This window comes from Chanodichthys erythropterus, chromosome 8 (assembly GCF_024489055.1).
Source record: "Chanodichthys erythropterus isolate Z2021 chromosome 8, ASM2448905v1, whole genome shotgun sequence".
Lineage (NCBI taxonomy): Eukaryota > Metazoa > Chordata > Actinopteri > Cypriniformes > Xenocyprididae > Chanodichthys > Chanodichthys erythropterus.
In genome coordinates, this window is record NC_090228.1 from 40,538,828 (window position 1) to 40,558,753 (window position 19,926).

Below are 19,926 nucleotides of genomic sequence, written 5' to 3' on the forward strand. Positions count from 1 at the left end.
TAGATAGATAGATAGATAGATGAGTTTGAATGAGTTAGATAGATAGATTAAGATTAAGTTTGATAGATAGATAGATAGATAGATAGATAGATAGATAGATAGATGAGTTTGAATGAGTTAGATAGATAGATAGATTAAGTTTGATAGATAGATAGATAGATTTAGTTAGATAGATAGATAGATAGATAGATAGATGAGTTTGAATGAGTTAGATAGATAGATAGATTAAGATTAAGTTTGATAGATAGATAGATAGATAGATAGATAGATAGATAGATAGATAGATAGAGTTTGAATGAGTTTGAATGAGTTTAAATGGCTTAGAAATAGGAATGGCAGTTAAATTGAGTCTGTGTGTTTGAATTTGAATTTTGACAGTTGGACGGAATGTTCAGATCAGCCAAGGCATTTCAATGGAAGTCAATGGGAGCTTTTTCCAGGTTTAATCAGCATTTTTAGGAAAACCGTAAGTCGGATCAGTCTGAAAAGATATAGCAACTCGAGTCAGAACAGTCTGAATGTCTAGTCCGAGTTTGGTGGTTGTAGCCTGAACAGTCTAGGAGGAGATACAATTTAAAATTTAGTCTAAGAAGAATAATAATAACTAGAATGTACATTTCCTGAAGAAAATGTGAATGGTGCTTGCAGTGGTAAAATTCGGCCCCAGTTGCTAGGGTGATGTAATTGGTTGCTAGGGCGTCGCTATGAAGTTGCTGTGTCACTACTTATTGGCTGGCCGAATCAAAAGAGCCCAGCCCCAAGTCTCTATGACCTTCTGATCCATAGATATGATCTCACAGATTTTGACCCAATGTTAAGTCTATGGGAGTTTTTTCAGCCGTTTTTTCGTACGCTGTGCGGACATCGTACACACGATCGCTTAGAAAAGTCATAGCACACCTCTCCTCGATAAGCCGGTCGATTTGACACCTCATTCATGGGTCTACGACAAACGGTGCGGGACGAGTTACGCGCCAAAGTTTTGTTCAGGTGAATAGTAATTACAATACTAGAATGTACATTTCCTGAAGAAAATGTGAATGGTGCTTGCAGTGGCAAAATTCGGCACTCTTGATTAGCATGATGCTAGCATGATGCTAACACCATTAGCATACTGCTAGGATGTTTTCAGCAAGATGCTAATCATGTTAGCATAATGCGAGCAACATGCTTACATGATTAGCATGTTACTAGCATGATGCTAACACCCGTAGCATCCTGCTAGGATGTTTTTAACAAGATGCTAATCATGTTAGCATAATGCTAGCAACATGCTAACATGATTAGCATGTTGTTAGCATGATGCTAACACCCTTAGCATGCTGCTAACATGTTTTAAACAAGGTGCTAATCATGTTAGCATAATGCTAGGAACATGCTAACATGATTAGCATAATGCTAGCATTATGCTAGCATGATTACCATGTTGCTAGCATGATTTTAACAAGATGCTAATCATGTTAGCATAACGCTAGCAAGAACATGCTAACATGATTAGCATAATGCTAGCATGATGCTAACATGATTACCATGTTGCTAAGCATGATTGTAACACGCTGCTAATCATGTTAGCATTATGCTAGCAACATGCTAACATGATTAGCATGATGCTAGCATGATTACCATGTTGCTAGCATGTTTTTAACAAGATGCTAACATGATTAGCATGTTTGCTAACATGATGCTAACATGATTAGCATGCTACTACCATGATGCTAACACAATTAGCATGCTACCAGCATGATGCTAACACATTTTTACTAGTTTGTGTCATGTTTAAACACTAAGCTAATCACTATTAGCATGTAGCTATTCACTGCTAGCATGTGTAGCATGTTGGAAGTCCAGTTTGCTAGCATGAGTCAAAAGAGCCAACCGCCATGTCTCTATGATGCTCTGATGCAGAGATATAGATCTTGCTAAATCGTTGCTAGGGTACTCTGTTTGGTTGCTAGGGAGTGGCTTGGCAGCTACCAATGATGATACTCCAAAGGCTGCTTGACAATATAAACCAACACCCATGTCTTTACGATGTTCTGATGCAGAGATATAGATCTTGCAAAACGGTTGCTAGGGTACTCTGTTTGGTTGCTAGGGAGTGGCTTGGCAGCTGCCAGTAATGATAAACCAAAGGCTGCTTGCCAGTATGAATGATATAAACCAACCCCCATGCCTTTATGATATTCAGATTTGAAGATATCTGCCTATGCTTTGGGTTGCTAGGGTGCTCTAAATGGTTGCTAAGGCGTGGCTATGATGTCTTTAAGGTGATTTGTGATTGGCGGTTTGCTGCCTCGAGTCAAATGAGCCCACCCTCATGTTTGTATGACACTCCTATCCAAAGATATTCATTTGATCTTTTTCAATGGAAGTCTATGGAGCTTGTTACTAAGGTGCTCTATATGCTTGCTAGGGCGTGGCTTGATAGTTTCACAATGATCCTGAGAGACTGATTGGTTGTTTGAGTAAAATGAGCCCACCCCTTGTCTCTATGACATTGTAATCCAGAGTTATGTTCAATACAAAATCCCTATGTAATTTCCCATAGTAGGAAAAACACAGTACTTCCTGGTTCATGGGCACGGCTTCACCATAGTATGTCTATGGGGCAACTTTGGGCAGCTCTTGCGCCCCAGGGGTACAACTTACACCCCATTTTGAGATATGGTCTGACAGAGCCTGTCAGCCCCTTCAAACGTAGTAACCCACATGTTTCTATGAAATCCTCATTAGGAGCTATGACTCGTCAAATATCATCACAATGTTAAGTCTATGGGATTTTTCGCCCGATTTTTCGCCCACTGGACGAACATCGTACACCCGATCGCTTATAAAAGTCATAGCACACCTCTCCTCAATAAGCCGGTCGATTTGACACCTCATTCATGGGTCTACGACAAAAGCTGCGGGAGGAGTAGCGCGCAGAAATTGTGTCCAGAAGAAGAAGAAGAAGAATAATAAGTATGCAGAAGAATAAGAATGGAGCTTTGCCTTTGGCAAGCACCATTAATAATAAGTATGCAGAAGAATAAGAATGGAGCTTTGCCTTTGGCAAGCACCATTAATAATAATAATAAGTATGCAGGAGAATAAGAATGGAGCTTTGCCTTTGGCAAGCACCATTAATAAGCTTAAGTACAATATCAGTAAGTTGGCTTTTTCAAGCCAACTTAATAAGCTTAAGTACAATATCAGTAAGTTGGCTTTTTCAAGCCAACTTAACTAGATAAAAAAGTTTGAAGACAAACTTTAAGTTGGCTTGAAAAAGCTGGTCCAGAAAGTTTGAAGTAGTTTTGAAAGTTTGAAGTTTGAAAGTTTAAGCTTAGTAATTTAGATAGATAGATAGTTAGTCTACTTTAGCACTTAGCTAATCAATATTAGCATGTAGCTATTCACTAGCATGTGTAGCATGTTGGAAGTACAGATTGCTAGCATGAGTCAAAACAGCCAACCGCCATGTCTCTACGATGTTCTGATGCAGAAATATAGATCTTGCAACACGGTTGCTAGGGTACTTTGTTTGGTTGCTAGGGAGTGGCTTGTCAGCTACCAATGACAACACTCCAAAGGCTACTTGACAATATAAACCATGGGCGTAGGTTTAGGGGGACGCTAGGTACTAGTCCCTATCAATATTTTGATATGACAAATTTGTCCCCACCAATATTTAGCAAGCTCCTTTGCACTGCTATTTGGATCGATTCTAACGGCCAGGACGACGACAGTACAAGAAACGCCGTAATTTGATTGGCGGCGGGGTATCTTATAGGCTACACGCGCGGGCCGGGACTACTTTTGTGCTTGCACTAGCAGCGAGCGGTTGGTGTGTGTGTGCGCGCGCGCATGTTGACGACGCCGACGGTAAGTTACCAGGACTGTCTCTCTACCACATACAAAGGCCAGAGTAAAAATATTTTAATATTCCGTTTTAACTATAATTAGCTAGCCCCACAAATAAACTAGCAGTAGTGACTGACCAGGCTTTCAAATGCAAATTCTACTGTGGAAAATAGTATTAACTGGTGATAGTATGTGTTACCCAGGATGATAGAATGCTAAATTAGCAAGTAACTGAATGTCAATTAGCCAACAGTGTTTTTTGTAAGTATAATTAGGCTATTAACGTAGCCTATAGTAAATTATGTTTGTTTGTTAATAAACTGTATGGTTGTTCAGCATTTCACATTCCCAGGTATTAACGTGAGTGTACTGGAGGGTAAATAGTGTTTAGAAAAAGGTTATTATATTTATTTATTTAGATTTCCTTGTGGCAGAATATTTTTTGTTAGTGTAATTACTAATGTACATAATTTGTTAATAAAACGTTTGGTTGTGAAGCATTACACAGTCTCAAGTTTTTAATTTTATTTTTTGAGAGTGCTTTTGGGGGGGGGGGTGTCGTGGGGTGTCCCCACCAAAGCTGAGACCAAACCTACGCCCATGATATAAACCAAACCCCATGTCTGTACGATGTTCTGATGCAGAGATATAGATCTTGCAAAACGGTTGCTAGGGTACTGTTTGGTTGCTAGGGAGTGGCTTGCCAGCTACCAATGGCGACACTTCAAAGGCTACTTGACAATATAAACCAACCCCCATGTCTGGATGATGTTCTGATGTAGAGATATAGATCTTGCAAAATGGTTGCTAGGGTACTGTTTGGTTGCTAGGGACTGGCTTGGCAGCTACGAATAATCATACTCCAAAGGCTACTTGACAATATAAACCAACCCCCACGTCTCTACGATGTTCTAATGCAGAGATATAGATTTTGCAAAATGGTTGCTAGGGCACTCTGTTTGGTTGCTATGGTGTTGCTATGCAGTTGCTAGGGTACTCGGGGTGTTTGCTAAGGTGTTGCTATGCGGTTGCTAGGGTATTCCGGATGGTTGCTAGGATGTTGCTATGCGGTTGCTATGGTAATAGGGGTGGTTGCTAAGGTGTTGCTATGCGGTTGCTAGGGTATTCGGGGTGGTTGCTAGGGGGTTGCTATGCGGTTGCTATGGTACTAGGGGTGGTTGCTAAGGTGTTGCTATGTTGTTGCTAGGGTATTCGGGGTGGTTGCTAAGGTGTTGCTATGCGGTTGCTAAGGTCTTGCTATATGGTTGCTAAGGTACTCGGGGTGGTTGCTAAGGTGTTGCTATATGGTTGCTAGGGTACTCAGGTGGTTGCTAAGGTGTTGTTATACGGTTGCTAAGGTACTTTGGGTGGTTGCTAGGGTATTGCTATGAGGTTGCTAGGATATTCTAGGAGGTTGTTATGCTGTTCTGGGTGGTTGCTATGCGGTTGCTAGGGTGCTCTGTGTGGTTGCTGTGCTGTTGCCATGGTGTTCAAGGTGGTTGCTTGGGTGATCTGGTGGTTGCTATGATAGATAGATAGATAGATAGATAGATAGATAGATAGATAGATAGATAGATAGATAGATAGATAGATAGATAGATAGATAGATAGATAGATAGATTTAGTTTGATAGATAGAGATAGATTTAGTTTGATAGAGATAGATTTAGTTTGATAGATAGAGATAGATTTAGTTTGATAGATAGATAGAGATAGATAGATTTAGATAGATAGATAGATAGATAGATAGATAGATAGATAGATTTAGTTTGATAGATAGAGATAGATTTAGTTTGATAGATAGAGATAGATTTAGTTTGATAGATAGATAGAGATAGATAGATTTAGATAGATAGATAGAGATAGATAGATTTAGATAGATAGATAGATAGATAAAGTTTGATAGGTAGCTAGATAGATTTAGTTTGATAGATAGATAGATAGATAGATAGATAGATAGATTTAGTTTGATAGATAGATAGATAGATAGATAGATTTAGTTTGATAGATAGAGATAGATTTAGTTTGATAGATAGATAGAGATAGATAGATTTAGATAGATAGATAGATAGAGATAGATAGATTTAGTTTGATAGATAGATAGATAGATAGATAGATTTAGTTTGATAGATAGATAGATAGATAGATAGATAGATAGATAGATAGATAGAATGAGTTTGAATGAGTTTAAATGGCTTAGAAATAGGAATGGCAGTTAAATTGAGTCTGTGTGTTTGAATTTGAATTTTGACAGTTGGACGGAATGTTCAGATCAGCCAAGGCATTTCAATGGAAGTCAATGGGAGCTTTTTCCAGGTTTAATCAGCATTTTTAGGAAAACCGTAAGTCAGATCAGTCTGAAAAGATATAGCAACTCGAGTCAGAACAGTCTGAATGTCTAGTCCGAGTTTGGTGGTTGTAGCTTGAACAGTCTAGGAGGAGATACAATTTAAAATTTAGTCTAAGAAGAATAATAATAACTAGATAAAAAAGTTTGAGGACAAACTTTAAGTTGGCTTGAAAAAGCATAGCCAGAAAGTTTGAAGAAGTTTTAAAAGTTTGAAGTTTGAAAGTTTAAGTTTTATTAGATAGATAGATAGATTGGTAATTGTCACAGATGGATACTATGGAGTTTTTATAGAGTTATTAGCATGTTCTTAGCCCACTTTAGCACTTAGCTAATCACTATTAGCATGTAGCTATTCACTGCTAGCATGTTGAAGTCCAGATTGCTAGCATGAGTCAAAAGAGCCAACCGCCATGTCTCTACGATGTACTGATGCAGAGATATAGATTTTGCAAAACGGTTGCTAGGGTACTCTGTTTGGTTGCTAGGGAGTGGCTTGGCAGCTACCAGCGATGATACTCCAAAGGCTGCTTGACAATATAAACCAACCCCCATGTCTGGAAGATGTTCTGATGCAGAGATACAGATTTTGCAAAATGGTTACTAGGGTACTGTTTGGTTGCTAGGGAGTGACTTGGCAGCTACCAGTGATGATACTCCAAAGGCTGCTTGACAATATAAACCAACCCCCATGTCTGTACGATGTTCTGATGCAGAGATATAGATTTTGCAAATTGGTTGCTAGGGCACTCTGTTTGGTTGCTATGGTGTTGCTATGCAGTTGCTAGGGTACTCGGGGTGGTTGCTAAGGTGTTGCTATGCGGTTGCTAGGGTGTTGCTATGCGGTTGCTAGGGTACTCGGGGTGGTTGCTAGGGTGTTGCTATGCGGTTGCTATGGTACTCGGGGTGGTTGCTAAGGTGTTGCTATGCGGTTGCTATGGTACTCGGGTGGTTGCTAGGGTGTTGCTATGCGGTTGCTAGGGTACTCGGGGTGGTTGCTAAGGTGTTGCTAGGGTACTCGGGGTTGTTGCTAAGGTGTTGCTATGCGGTTGCTAGGGTACTCGGGGTGGTTGCTAGGGTGTTGCTATGCGGTTGCTATGGTACTCGGGGTGGTTGCTAAGGTGTTGCTATGCGGTTACTAGGGTGTTGCTATGCGGTTGCTAGGGTACTCGGGGTGGTTGCTAGGGTGTTGCTATGCGGTTGCTATGGTACTCGGGGTGGTTGCTAAGGTGTTGCTATGCGGTTGCTAGGGTACTCGGGGTGGTTGCTAAGGTGTTGCTAGGGTACTCGGGGTTGTTGCTAAGGTGTTGCTATGCGGTTGCTAGGGTACTCGGGGTGGTTGCTAGGGTGTTGCTATGCGGTTGCTATGGTACTCGGGGTGGTTGCTAAGGTGTTGCTATGCGGTTACTAGGGTACTCGGGTGGTTGCTAGGGTGTTGCTATGCGGTTGCTAGGGTACTCGGGGTGGTTGTTAGGGTGTTGCTAGGGTACTCGGGGTGGTTGCTAAGGTGTTGCTAGGGTACTCGGGGTGGTTGCTAAGGTGTTGCTATGCTGTTGCTAGGGTACTCGGGGTGGTTGCTAGGGTGTTGCTATGCGGTTGCTAGGGTACTCGGGGTGGTTGCCATGGTGTTGCTATGTGGTTGCTATTGTATCCAGGCTGGTTGCTAGGATGATGCCAGGGTGATTTGTGTGGTTGCTATGCAGTTGCCATGGTGTTCTGGGTGGTTGCTAGGTTGGTTTGGGTGGTTGCTATGAGAGTTGATCATAGATAGATAGATAGATAGAGAGATAGATGAGAAGTGATAGATGAGAAGAGAGATAGATGAGAAGTGATAGATGAGAAGTGATAGATGAGAAGAAAGATAGATTGATAGATAGATGAGAAGGGATAGATAGATAGATAGATAGATAGATAGATAGATAGATAGATAGATAGATAGATAGATTAGAAATAGAAATAGATAGATAGATAGATATATTTAGTTTGATAGATAGATAGATAGATAGATAGATAGATAGATAGATAGATAGATTAGAAAGAGAAATAGATAGATATATAGATAGATAGATAGAGAGATAGATGAGAAGTGATAGATGAGAAGAGAGATAGATGAGAAGTGATAGATGAGAAGAGAGATAGATGAGAAGAGAGATAGATGAGAAGTGATAGATAGATAGATAGATGAAAAGTGATAGATGAGAAGAAAGATAGATTGATAGATAGATGAGAAGGGATAGATAGATAGATAGATAGATAGATAGATAGATTTAGTTTGATAGATAGATAGAGATAGATAGATTAAAAAGAGAAATAGATAGATAGATAGATAGATAGATAGATAGATAGATAGATAGATAGATAGATAGATAGATAGATTTAGTTTGATAGATAGATAGATAGATAGATAGATAGATAGATAGATAGATAGATAGATGGATTGATTAGAAAGAGAAATAGATAGATAGATAGACAGATTAGAAAGAGAAATAGATAGATAGATAGATAGATAGATAGATAGATAGATAGATAGATAGATAGATAGATAGATAGATAGATAGATAGATAGATTAGAAAGAGAAATAGATAGATAGATAGATAGATTAAAAAGAGAGATAGATAGATAGATAGATAGATAGATAGATAGATAGATTAGAAAGAGAAATAGATAGATAGATAGATAGATAGATTAGAAAGAGAAATAGATAGATAGATAGATAGATAGATAGATAGATAGATAGATAGATAGATATTAGATAGAATGGAAATTTGAATGAGTCTCAATGGATTAGAAATAGTACATAGAATGGCATCTAATAGAGTCTGATGGGCCTCTCCAACTGTCAAAATTTGAATTTTGACAGTTGGAGTTTGAATAGTCTTGGCTCATTTGAACATTCCGTCAATGAAAGTCAATGGGATTTTTCCAAGTTTTAATCAGCTTTTTTAGGAAAACCGTAAGTCTGATCAGTCTGAAAAGATATAGCACACTAAGTCAGAATAGTCTGAAGGTCTAGTCCGAGTTTGGTGGTTGTAGCTTGAACAGTCTAGGAGGAGATGCATTTAGAAATTTAGTCTAAGAAGAATAATAATAATAATAAGCTTAAGTAGTAGATCAGTAAGTTGGCTTTTTCAAGCCAACTTAACTAGATAAAAAAGTTTGAAGACAAACTTTAAGTTGGCTTGAAAAAGCTGGTCCAGAAAGTTTGAAGTAGTTTTGAAAGTTTGAAGTTTGAAAGTTTAAGCTTAGTAATTTAGATAGATAGATAGTTAGTCTACTTTAGCACTTAGCTAATCAATATTAGCATGTAGCTATTCACTAGCATGTGTAGCATGTTGGAAGTACAGATTGCTAGCATGAGTCAAAACAGCCAACCGCCATGTCTCTACGATGTTCTGATGCAGAAATATAGATCTTGCAACACGGTTGCTAGGGTACTTTGTTTGGTTGCTAGGGAGTGGCTTGTCAGCTACCAATGACAACACTCCAAAGGCTACTTGACAATATAAACCATGGGCGTAGGTTTAGGGGGGGACGCTAGGTACTAGTCCCTATCAATATTTTGATATGACAAATTTGTCCCCACCAATATTTAGCAAGCTCCTTTGCACTGCTATTTGAATCGATTCTAACGGCCAGGACGACGACAGTACAAGAAACGCCGTAATTTGATTGGCGGCGGGGTATCTTATAGGCTACACGCGCGGGCCGGGACTACTTTTGTGCTTGCACTAGCAGCGAGCGGTTGGTGTGTGTGTGCGCGCGCGCGCATGTTGACGACGCCGACGGTAAGTTACCAGGACTGTCTCTCTACCACATACAAAGGCCAGAGTAAAAATATTTTAATATTCCGTTTTAACTATAATTAGCTAGCCCCACAAATAAACTAGCAGTAGTGACTGACCAGGCTTTCAAATGCAAATTCTACTGTGGAAAATAGTATTAACTGGTGATAGTATGTGTTACCCAGGATGATAGAATGCTAAATTAGCAAGTAACTGAATGTCAATTAGCCCTACAGTGTTTTTTGTAAGTATAATTAGGCTATTAACGTAGCCTATAGTAAATTATGTTTGTTTGTTAATAAACTGTATGGTTGTTCAGCATTTCACATTCCCAGGTATTAACGTGAGTGTACTGGAGGGTAAATAGTGTTTAGAAAAAGGTTATTATATTTATTTATTTAGATTTCCTTGTGGCAGAATATTTTTTGTTAGTGTAATTACTAATGTACATAATTTGTTAATAAAACGTTTGGTTGTGAAGCATTACACAGTCTCAAGTTTTTAATTTTATTTTTTGAGAGTGCTTTTGGGGGGGGGGGTGTCGTGGGGTGTCCCCACCAAAGCTGAGACCAAACCTACGCCCATGATATAAACCAAACCCCATGTCTGTACGATGTTCTGATGCAGAGATATAGATCTTGCAAAACGGTTGCTAGGGTACTGTTTGGTTGCTAGGGAGTGGCTTGCCAGCTACCAATGGCGACACTTCAAAGGCTACTTGACAATATAAACCAACCCCCATGTCTGGATGATGTTCTGATGTAGAGATATAGATCTTGCAAAATGGTTGCTAGGGTACTGTTTGGTTGCTAGGGACTGGCTTGGCAGCTACGAATAATCATACTCCAAAGGCTACTTGACAATATAAACCAACCCCCACGTCTCTACGATGTTCTAATGCAGAGATATAGATTTTGCAAAATGGTTGCTAGGGCACTCTGTTTGGTTGCTATGGTGTTGCTATGCAGTTGCTAGGGTACTCGGGGTGTTTGCTAAGGTGTTGCTATGCGGTTGCTAGGGTATTCCGGATGGTTGCTAGGATGTTGCTATGCGGTTGCTATGGTAATAGGGGTGGTTGCTAAGGTGTTGCTATGCGGTTGCTAGGGTATTCGGGGTGGTTGCTAGGGGGTTGCTATGCGGTTGCTATGGTACTAGGGGTGGTTGCTAAGGTGTTGCTATGTTGTTGCTAGGGTATTCGGGGTGGTTGCTAAGGTGTTGCTATGCGGTTGCTAAGGTCTTGCTATATGGTTGCTAAGGTACTCGGGGTGGTTGCTAAGGTGTTGCTATATGGTTGCTAGGGTACTCAGGTGGTTGCTAAGGTGTTGTTATACGGTTGCTAAGGTACTTTGGGTGGTTGCTAGGGTATTGCTATGAGGTTGCTAGGATATTCTAGGAGGTTGTTATGCTGTTCTGGGTGGTTGCTATGCGGTTGCTAGGGTGCTCTGTGTGGTTGCTGTGCTGTTGCCATGGTGTTCAAGGTGGTTGCTTGGGTGATCTGGTGGTTGCTATGATAGATAGATAGATAGATAGATAGATAGATAGATAGATAGATAGATAGATAGATAGATAGATAGATAGATAGATAGATAGATAGATTTAGTTTGATAGATAGAGATAGATTTAGTTTGATAGAGATAGATTTAGTTTGATAGATAGAGATAGATTTAGTTTGATAGATAGATAGAGATAGATAGATTTAGATAGATAGATAGATAGATAGATAGATAGATAGATAGATAGATTTAGTTTGATAGATAGAGATAGATTTAGTTTGATAGATAGAGATAGATTTAGTTTGATAGATAGATAGAGATAGATAGATTTAGATAGATAGATAGAGATAGATAGATTTAGATAGATAGATAGATAGATAAAGTTTGATAGGTAGCTAGATAGATTTAGTTTGATAGATAGATAGATAGATAGATAGATAGATAGATAGATAGATAGATAGATAGATAGATAGATAGATAGATAGATAGATAGATTTAGTTTGATAGATAGATAGATAGATAGATAGATAGATAGATAGATAGATTTAGTTTGATAGATAGAGATAGATTTAGTTTGATAGATAGATAGAGATAGATAGATTTAGATAGATAGATAGATAGAGATAGATAGATTTAGTTTGATAGATAGATAGATAGATAGATAGATTTAGTTTGATAGATAGATAGATAGATAGATAGATAGATAGATAGATAGATAGATAGATAGATAGATAGATAGAATGAGTTTGAATGAGTTTAAATGGCTTAGAAATAGGAATGGCAGTTAAATTGAGTCTGTGTGTTTGAATTTGAATTTTGACAGTTGGACGGAATGTTCAGATCAGCCAAGGCATTTCAATGGAAGTCAATGGGAGCTTTTTCCAGGTTTAATCAGCATTTTTAGGAAAACCGTAAGTCAGATCAGTCTGAAAAGATATAGCAACTCGAGTCAGAACAGTCTGAATGTCTAGTCCGAGTTTGGTGGTTGTAGCTTGAACAGTCTAGGAGGAGATACAATTTAAAATTTAGTCTAAGAAGAATAATAATAATAAGCTTAAGTACAATATCAGTAAGTTGGCTTTTTCAAGCCAACTTAATAATAAGCTTAAATAGAAGATCAGTAAGTTGGCTCTTTCAAGCCAACTTAATAAAATCGCTAGCTGTACGATGTTAACTGTGACGTAATTTGAATGGGAAACCACTAGCAGCGCTCACGGACTTTTGGAGTACTGCGCATGCGCGTCATTTTGAACTGTAACGGTCGTCAGTCAACCGGGAGTTTTCGGAGTAAAAGGTAAGAGCTAACGTTATAACTTTATTTTTAGTCATCATTTTTCACATATGTAATATTCATTGCTACTTTGAATGTATAATGTTTTATTGTCAAGGTTTTTTTTTTTACTTTAATTGTAAAATTAATGCCCCGTTTGTTTATTTGCTCACATGAGATGCATTTGATATTTTCAGATTTCCGTTTTAAAGTTAGTTGTTTTTAATTTGGACACTAGTGAAAACTAACGTTACACACAAAAAATGTTTTTTTTTTTTTTTAAATTTCAGCTGTAGAGTGTTTGGGAGACGGTGCTGCCTGCTGTTGTCGATCTATGATGCTCCTGTCACTGATAGTGGCCTGTAACGTAAGTCTTTTTTTTTTTTTTGGCTAAATTTAATGTTTTACTAAACTTGTTAAGTAGGCAGACGTTATTTTCTCGTTATTAAAGTTCAGGCATATGCTGGTTTGGCATTAATGGCATTTCATACGCTCAATTTTTCTACTATTATTATTATCATTATTAATATAGCCTTACTATAATATAATTTTTATTCACTTTCTGCTGAATGACAAGCTGTTTTCGATTATCCAGTTGAGCCAGTGATTCAGTAAGTTGCTTGTAACAGAAGATGCTTATTTGTCACGACTTACAGGTTTACATGTGTCATTCATTACTGTAAAAAAATCTACTTTTTATTTTCAGTAGCAGAAGCAGAGACGGTTTGTGCAACAGCAACAAGGTGAGAATGATGAGACACTTTAAGAAGTAGATTTTTTTTTTTTTTTTAAATTAAGCACTGTTAAGCAAATTATATTATTTTATTTGTGTAATTTATGAACTGATATGTTCTCTGCACTTGTGTTAATATCTGTTTCTGTCTGGAACAGGTGCGGGTCAAAACCCATCTGTCAAGACGCTTGTCCGCTTGCTGTCCGCCCCACCAGCCCAACGATTGTGCTGGAGAACCACAAGTCACAGGTACAGGATAATGTTCATAGTCAAGTCATCTTCATTTCTGTGGCACTTTATACAAAACAGCTTCACAGTAAAAAACATGAAATAGTCAACATGACCCTAGTTGAAGTGAAACACTAGTTGTGTGTTAGACAAATACTAATATTTTAAAGTCTGTACATGCAAATGATTCCTCAAGCTTTAAAACACATCACAAATTACAACATGTTGACTTTGAGCCCATAATGGACAGTTGGCAAATCTGTAATGTAACAAATTTAACATAACAGTATTTTCCAAAAACACACCTATTGTTTCACTTCAGAAGAAGTTGATTAATCAACTGAGGTCATGTGGATTACCGTCATGTTCACTTTGGTTTTTGACCTTCTTGCGTGAACACACAGAGATGGATTATTTTTCTAAATATCTCTGTTTGTATTCCACAGAAAAAGAGAATGTCATAATCAACTGGAACAGCATGATGGTAAATATCCCTTTGTTAAGTTAGCTTAACTGAGTGACTTTGTGATATTCCACTATCCCTTCATTTGTAAAAGTGAAAATGCAATGCAGAAGTGTAAAGAAAGGCTAATTCGACCTCTCCTCAATCATCAGTTTCTTTACTGTACTGTCTAAAAATATGCCCATTAAATATCTTTAAAATCCAGTATACCTGTAATTGTTTTAGTTCCAGTGTAAACAAAAATATCAGGAAATCCAAAACTAGTTGGAGGACAAAGTGCATGCCCTCTGTACCTGTACTGATGTTCAGTAATTGTGTTTTGTCTTTTGTATGAGTACAGTGGTAGAGACAGAGAAGAAGTGCCTTTGATGAGGAAACCATGGCAGCCATATATACGGTAAGTTAATACTTAGTGAAAGGAAAATTTACTAGAAACATTAAGTTAAAAAAATAACTGATTTTTGTCTCACAGCCAAGAAGAGATTTCCAAATGTGTCCAAAGAGGCTTTGAGGATTTGACGTGGGGAAACTGAGACTTCTTGAAAGCAAAAAAGTTATATTTGTTTGAATATTGTAAGTTTTTGAACATTGTAAAGTATGTTCCTTGCTGATTTTTATTCAAATGTTCACGTGTTATAGACAACAAATAAAAACATTTTCAAATGTGACATGTGAATGTATTTTCTTGGGTTGAAATATATGTAGGGCAAAATATATTTTTAAATGCTTTTGTAAAATATATTTTGAAAATATATTTTTTTAAAAATATACAAAACATGGCCAAAAAATACATTTTAGGAAAATATATTTATATGTGAAAATATATTTATAGCGAATATATTTTTTATTTAAAAAATATATTTGAAAATAAATTTTTTTACCGTATGGGTTAATTTATTGCACATTTATTGGAAAGTTTGAATTTATCATAAGTCCGAATGTGCGAATATAAAACCAACTTTACCGAAGTCGTGCCATCGAACTGTTGTATAAACGCAATATCACACTCGTAGCCGTGCGATATGGCTGTATATCAGCACGCAGTGATTACCTACGGACGAATCACAGCGTGCTGATATACAGCCATATCGCACGGCTACGAGTGTGATATTGCTCATATATCTATGGGTAAAAAAGAACATTGACAACACAAACGCCATGACTGTTTTGGATGTATTTTTTGGAGAGATGTTTTGTTTTCTTTTTTTCAGACATTTTCTAAAAAATATATTTTTTTTATTTATTTACCGGTACGTTGTAAAATTTTAATTGTTAAAGATTATGTTTGTTGTTCAATGTATTATATAATGAGTGTATTTTGTATTGTATTTTTGGAGGGTTTTTTTTCAGAGATTTTTTTAAAATATATTTTTTAGTTTACCGTATGTTGTGACATTGTTTTTTAAAGATAATTTTTGTTGTTTAATTTAATATATTTCTTGCAGTTCAAAGCATCAAGGGTCTTGTATTTATCTTGTACTTACATTCATTCTTCATTTTTAATTTTTCTTAGATTGTTCCCTTAAATGAATGGTTGGGCTTACCTTGCATGAATTGCCCAGTTAGGACCAACATAAGATCCTTACAGAGCCCACTTTAAGCCCATATGGGCATTCACGGTTGAATCCTGGTGAAACCCACTTTAAACCCCTTTAGGCAGGTGGGGCCCAAATGGGTCTGACACAAATTGCCCGGTTAAGACCCACATAAGACCCTTACAGATCCCACTTAAAACCCACCTGGGCATCCATGGCTGGCCCCCATGTGGATCCCGGGTGCAAGCCCACTTTAAACCCCTTTAGGCAGATGGGGCCCAAATGGGTCTGTCATGAATTGCCCGGTTAAGACCCACATAAGACCCTTACAGATTCCACTTAAAACCCACCTGGGCATCCACGGCTGGTCCCCATGTGTATCCCGGGTGCAAGCCCACTTTAAACCCCTTCAGACTGGTGGGGCCCAAATGGGTTTGGCATGAATTGCCCAGTTAGGACCCATGCAGTACCCTTACAGGTCCCACTTTTAGTACGTCTGGGCTTCCACGGCTTGCCCCAATGTGGATCCCGGGTGCAAGCCCATAATGGGGCCCACATTTGCCGCCCATGAAGCCCTCATCTGGGCCCCACATGTCATTGCTGGCTGGGATGGAATGACCATTATATTACGAATAGAGGACGTATCTGGAACGTCCTTGGTAATCTTGTAACGTTAGGAGAACGTACTGACGACGTTGTGATATGGTAATTTGATGGTAATATTATTACGGGCATACAGCGTTGTAGTTACGTTGCTAGTAAGTCATGGAATTACCAATATATTACGAATAGAGGACGTATCTGGAACGTTCTTGGTAATCTTATAACGTTAGGAGAACGTACTGACGACGTTGTGAGATGGTAATCTGAAGGTAATGAAATTACTGGCATGCGACGTCGTAGTTACGTTGTCAGTTAGTAAGTCATGACATTACCAAAAAGTAAGAATACATTACGCAACTGTTATGTCGTGTGTTAGCTGGGATTGAGCTTATTTTGCGTTAAAACATATTTAAACCGATTTCATCAGGCTCGGAAAATTCTTCAAAAAGAACACAAAGAATGGGCTTCTCAGCTGCCATAGTTGCAACTCTTGCATCATCAGAACAGGGTGTTCAACGCACCACCGTTTCTGTTTAAAAAACGTTTTGCAATGTTTTATTGGGGCTGAACGCAGCCTAGGTGTGTTCGACATCGACTGCGGCTGGATGTAACCAATCGGCGAGAGTAGCCGCGTGCAGGCGGGGAGGAGCTGAAAACGGAGTCAGCTGCCGATCGGTCTGTGCAGCGCTGCATCAAGTCGTACAAGCCTACTGGTTTCTATAGAAACAGTCAGACGCGCGCCTCCGAAATGAGGCACAAAAGACACACATTTAGGTGCATTTAGCTTGATCCAGCCTAAAAAATACATTTTTTACATTTTGGAAAAAAAATTATGATACAGTTGTTGTCAGAATTCATTGGTGATTTCAAATATGAAATTTAATCGAAAGCTTGGCCAACAGCTTTGGAGAATTTGATGTTTCACCATTCAAAGAGATAGGAGCTGCATGGATGCTCAGGATGCCCAAGAGGCATTTCAAAGATGGCCGCCGAGTGAAATGACTTGTCTTAAAGGGACTTTTGCTGCATCCCAATTCGCATACTATCTGTCCTAAATAGTATTCGAAAAAAGAATTAGTATGTCCCAAATCGTAGTACATGTTGAAATGAGTATTCCAAAGATACCCGGATAGTCTACTTTTTCCAGTTAGAATTCGAAGTGCAGATCCGTGCACACTTCTAACCGCTAATATTGCCCATAACACATTGCGCTGTGGACGAGGATTCGATTAGAACCAGGCCCGGCTCCACGGGGGGCCAGGGTGGGCCTGGCCCACCCAATCAGAGGCTTGGCCCACCCTGGCCCCACACCACATAACAGCAAATCACATAATTAGTGCGATATTCAGTTCAGCTCCAGACACGTTATTTTCTCATTTCTGCCCAAACCACCTCTTTTTTTCCCTCAGAGACAGACAGACTTAGCTCATTCACTTCGCAACCTTTGAAGTAAACGGACATGCTGAATTATAAAGCAATAAACGACAGTAACAGCCAATTAATTTTATTAGAACTGTTAGTGAACTCAATTACCACACTATAGTAGCCTAATAAAATACAACATGTACAGATTTCTTGTTCCGAAAAGACAAAAGAAAACCATTTTAGCTCACCAGGACACAGCTACCACCTCCTCATCCCTTTGCGGCAATGAGGTCGGAGAAATGGATGAGTCGAGTTCATCAGCAGCTTCCGATGGTGTCAAAAGCACAAATACACCCAACAGATAGAAAAGAATCGCTATTACATAAAAAGCATGGCAGGTGTTGTGAAGTTTTTAGCAGTCAAAATCCCCACGAAAACTTCAGTCAAGCCAGCTCGCGCGTCAACCTGAGAGATCAGCCTCCTTAGCTTTAAGTGTCAAATTCTCGGTTTCTGAATGGATGGTTTGGCTTGATTTGTGCAGTGCAGCTGAAGTTGTGCAGGGATGTCTTGGTGCACTGAAAAATCTCAGAGAAAATGACATTGAATTTCAGCAGTACTGTGCTGACATGTCTACTGTTGAGCCCTCACCAAAATGTTTAAGGACTATAATCGAGTCCTATGGTGACTCTGTCATTTTTTCACCTTTAGGGCAAGAAGGGCAGTCAGGTTCTGAATGTGCCACTGCAGCTCTAAGACGACAGATGTTGAACATACTAGATACAGCTGTATCAGAGATAGAAAACAGGTTTTCCACAAAGAATTTACAGCGGATGCAAGCCCTCTCAGGTTTAATGCCAAAATCCAACAAATTTCTTGACATCCAGTTGCTTGAACCTGTCTGTAGTCTTGCAGGGGTTGCAAAAACTGAACTCCAGAATGAAATTCTTGTTGCCAGACCAATGCTGTCCAAAAAACTTCCATCTTATGCTGAATGTTCTGCTGTTTGCAAACTCTTGCAGGAATACAAAGGTGCATTTGCAGGTCTTCATAAATTGTATGTATCTGCTATGGTCATGGGTGTCTCTACTGCTTCATGTGAGAGCTCATTCTCTACTCTGGCAAGAATTTTGACACCATTCCGCCGAACAATGCTTCATGAGAGGAAAAAAAACCTTGTGCTTTTAGCTCATGAAAAAGCAATAACACATGAATTCGACATGGATGAGTTTGTAACAGAATTCTCTAAAATGAGTAGAAAGCTAATGCTGTAAATAGAAGAAGTAGATCTTTTTTAAGACCTGCCCTGTTTTCCTCAAATTTAAAGTCACTAAACTGATACAAGATCTATTGTGTTGTTAAAAAAAAAAAAAAATCCTTAATATAGGCCTACATAAGATTGTAAATAAAATATAAATAAAAATGTACAAAATAACAATGGCCAAAAATCTGTAATTTTATACTATATTAACAGACGTGAGAATAATTCTTAAGAAAAATTTCAGATAAAATTTACATTTTTAGTTTGTAACAAGTTTGTTTTAGTTGCTGTTAGGGCTGTCAAACGATTAATCGCGATTAATTGCATACAAAATAAAAGTTTGAGTTTGCATAATATATGTGTGAGTAATGTGTGTAAATAATATGTATATATAAATACACACAAATTAATGTATATATTTAAAAGAAATATGTTATTTATAAAAAAAATGTATTTATATATAATATAAATTATATAAAATATAAATACATATACTTGTAAATATTTCTCAAATATATACATAAATGTGTTTGTATTTATATATACATAATAATTACACACAGTACACCCACATATATTAGGCAAACTCAAACTTTTATTTTGTATGCGATTAATCGTGATTAATCGTTTGACAGCCCTAGTTGATGTAAATATTTATTTTAAAACAACTGCCCCTTTTTAACAAAACATTACAAGAATAAACCCAATTCTTACAGTTCATGCTTCACTAAAATAACAAGTTTGTTTTAGTTGATGTAAATAGTTATTTTAAAAGAACTGCCACTTTTTATCAAATCTAAAGTTACTTAATTGATACAAGATCTGTTAAGGGGTCAAAAAAAATTACAAATGCAAAAAGAGAATGTAAAAATAAACATGTTAACCATTTTTATCAATATATATCAGTGGCATAACTTTGTTTTAAAAAGTGGGTGGGACAGGAATGTGTATGTGCCATTAGTCCCGATAGTATGTATATTAGTTAATAAAGACTGCTGGCAGCATTTTC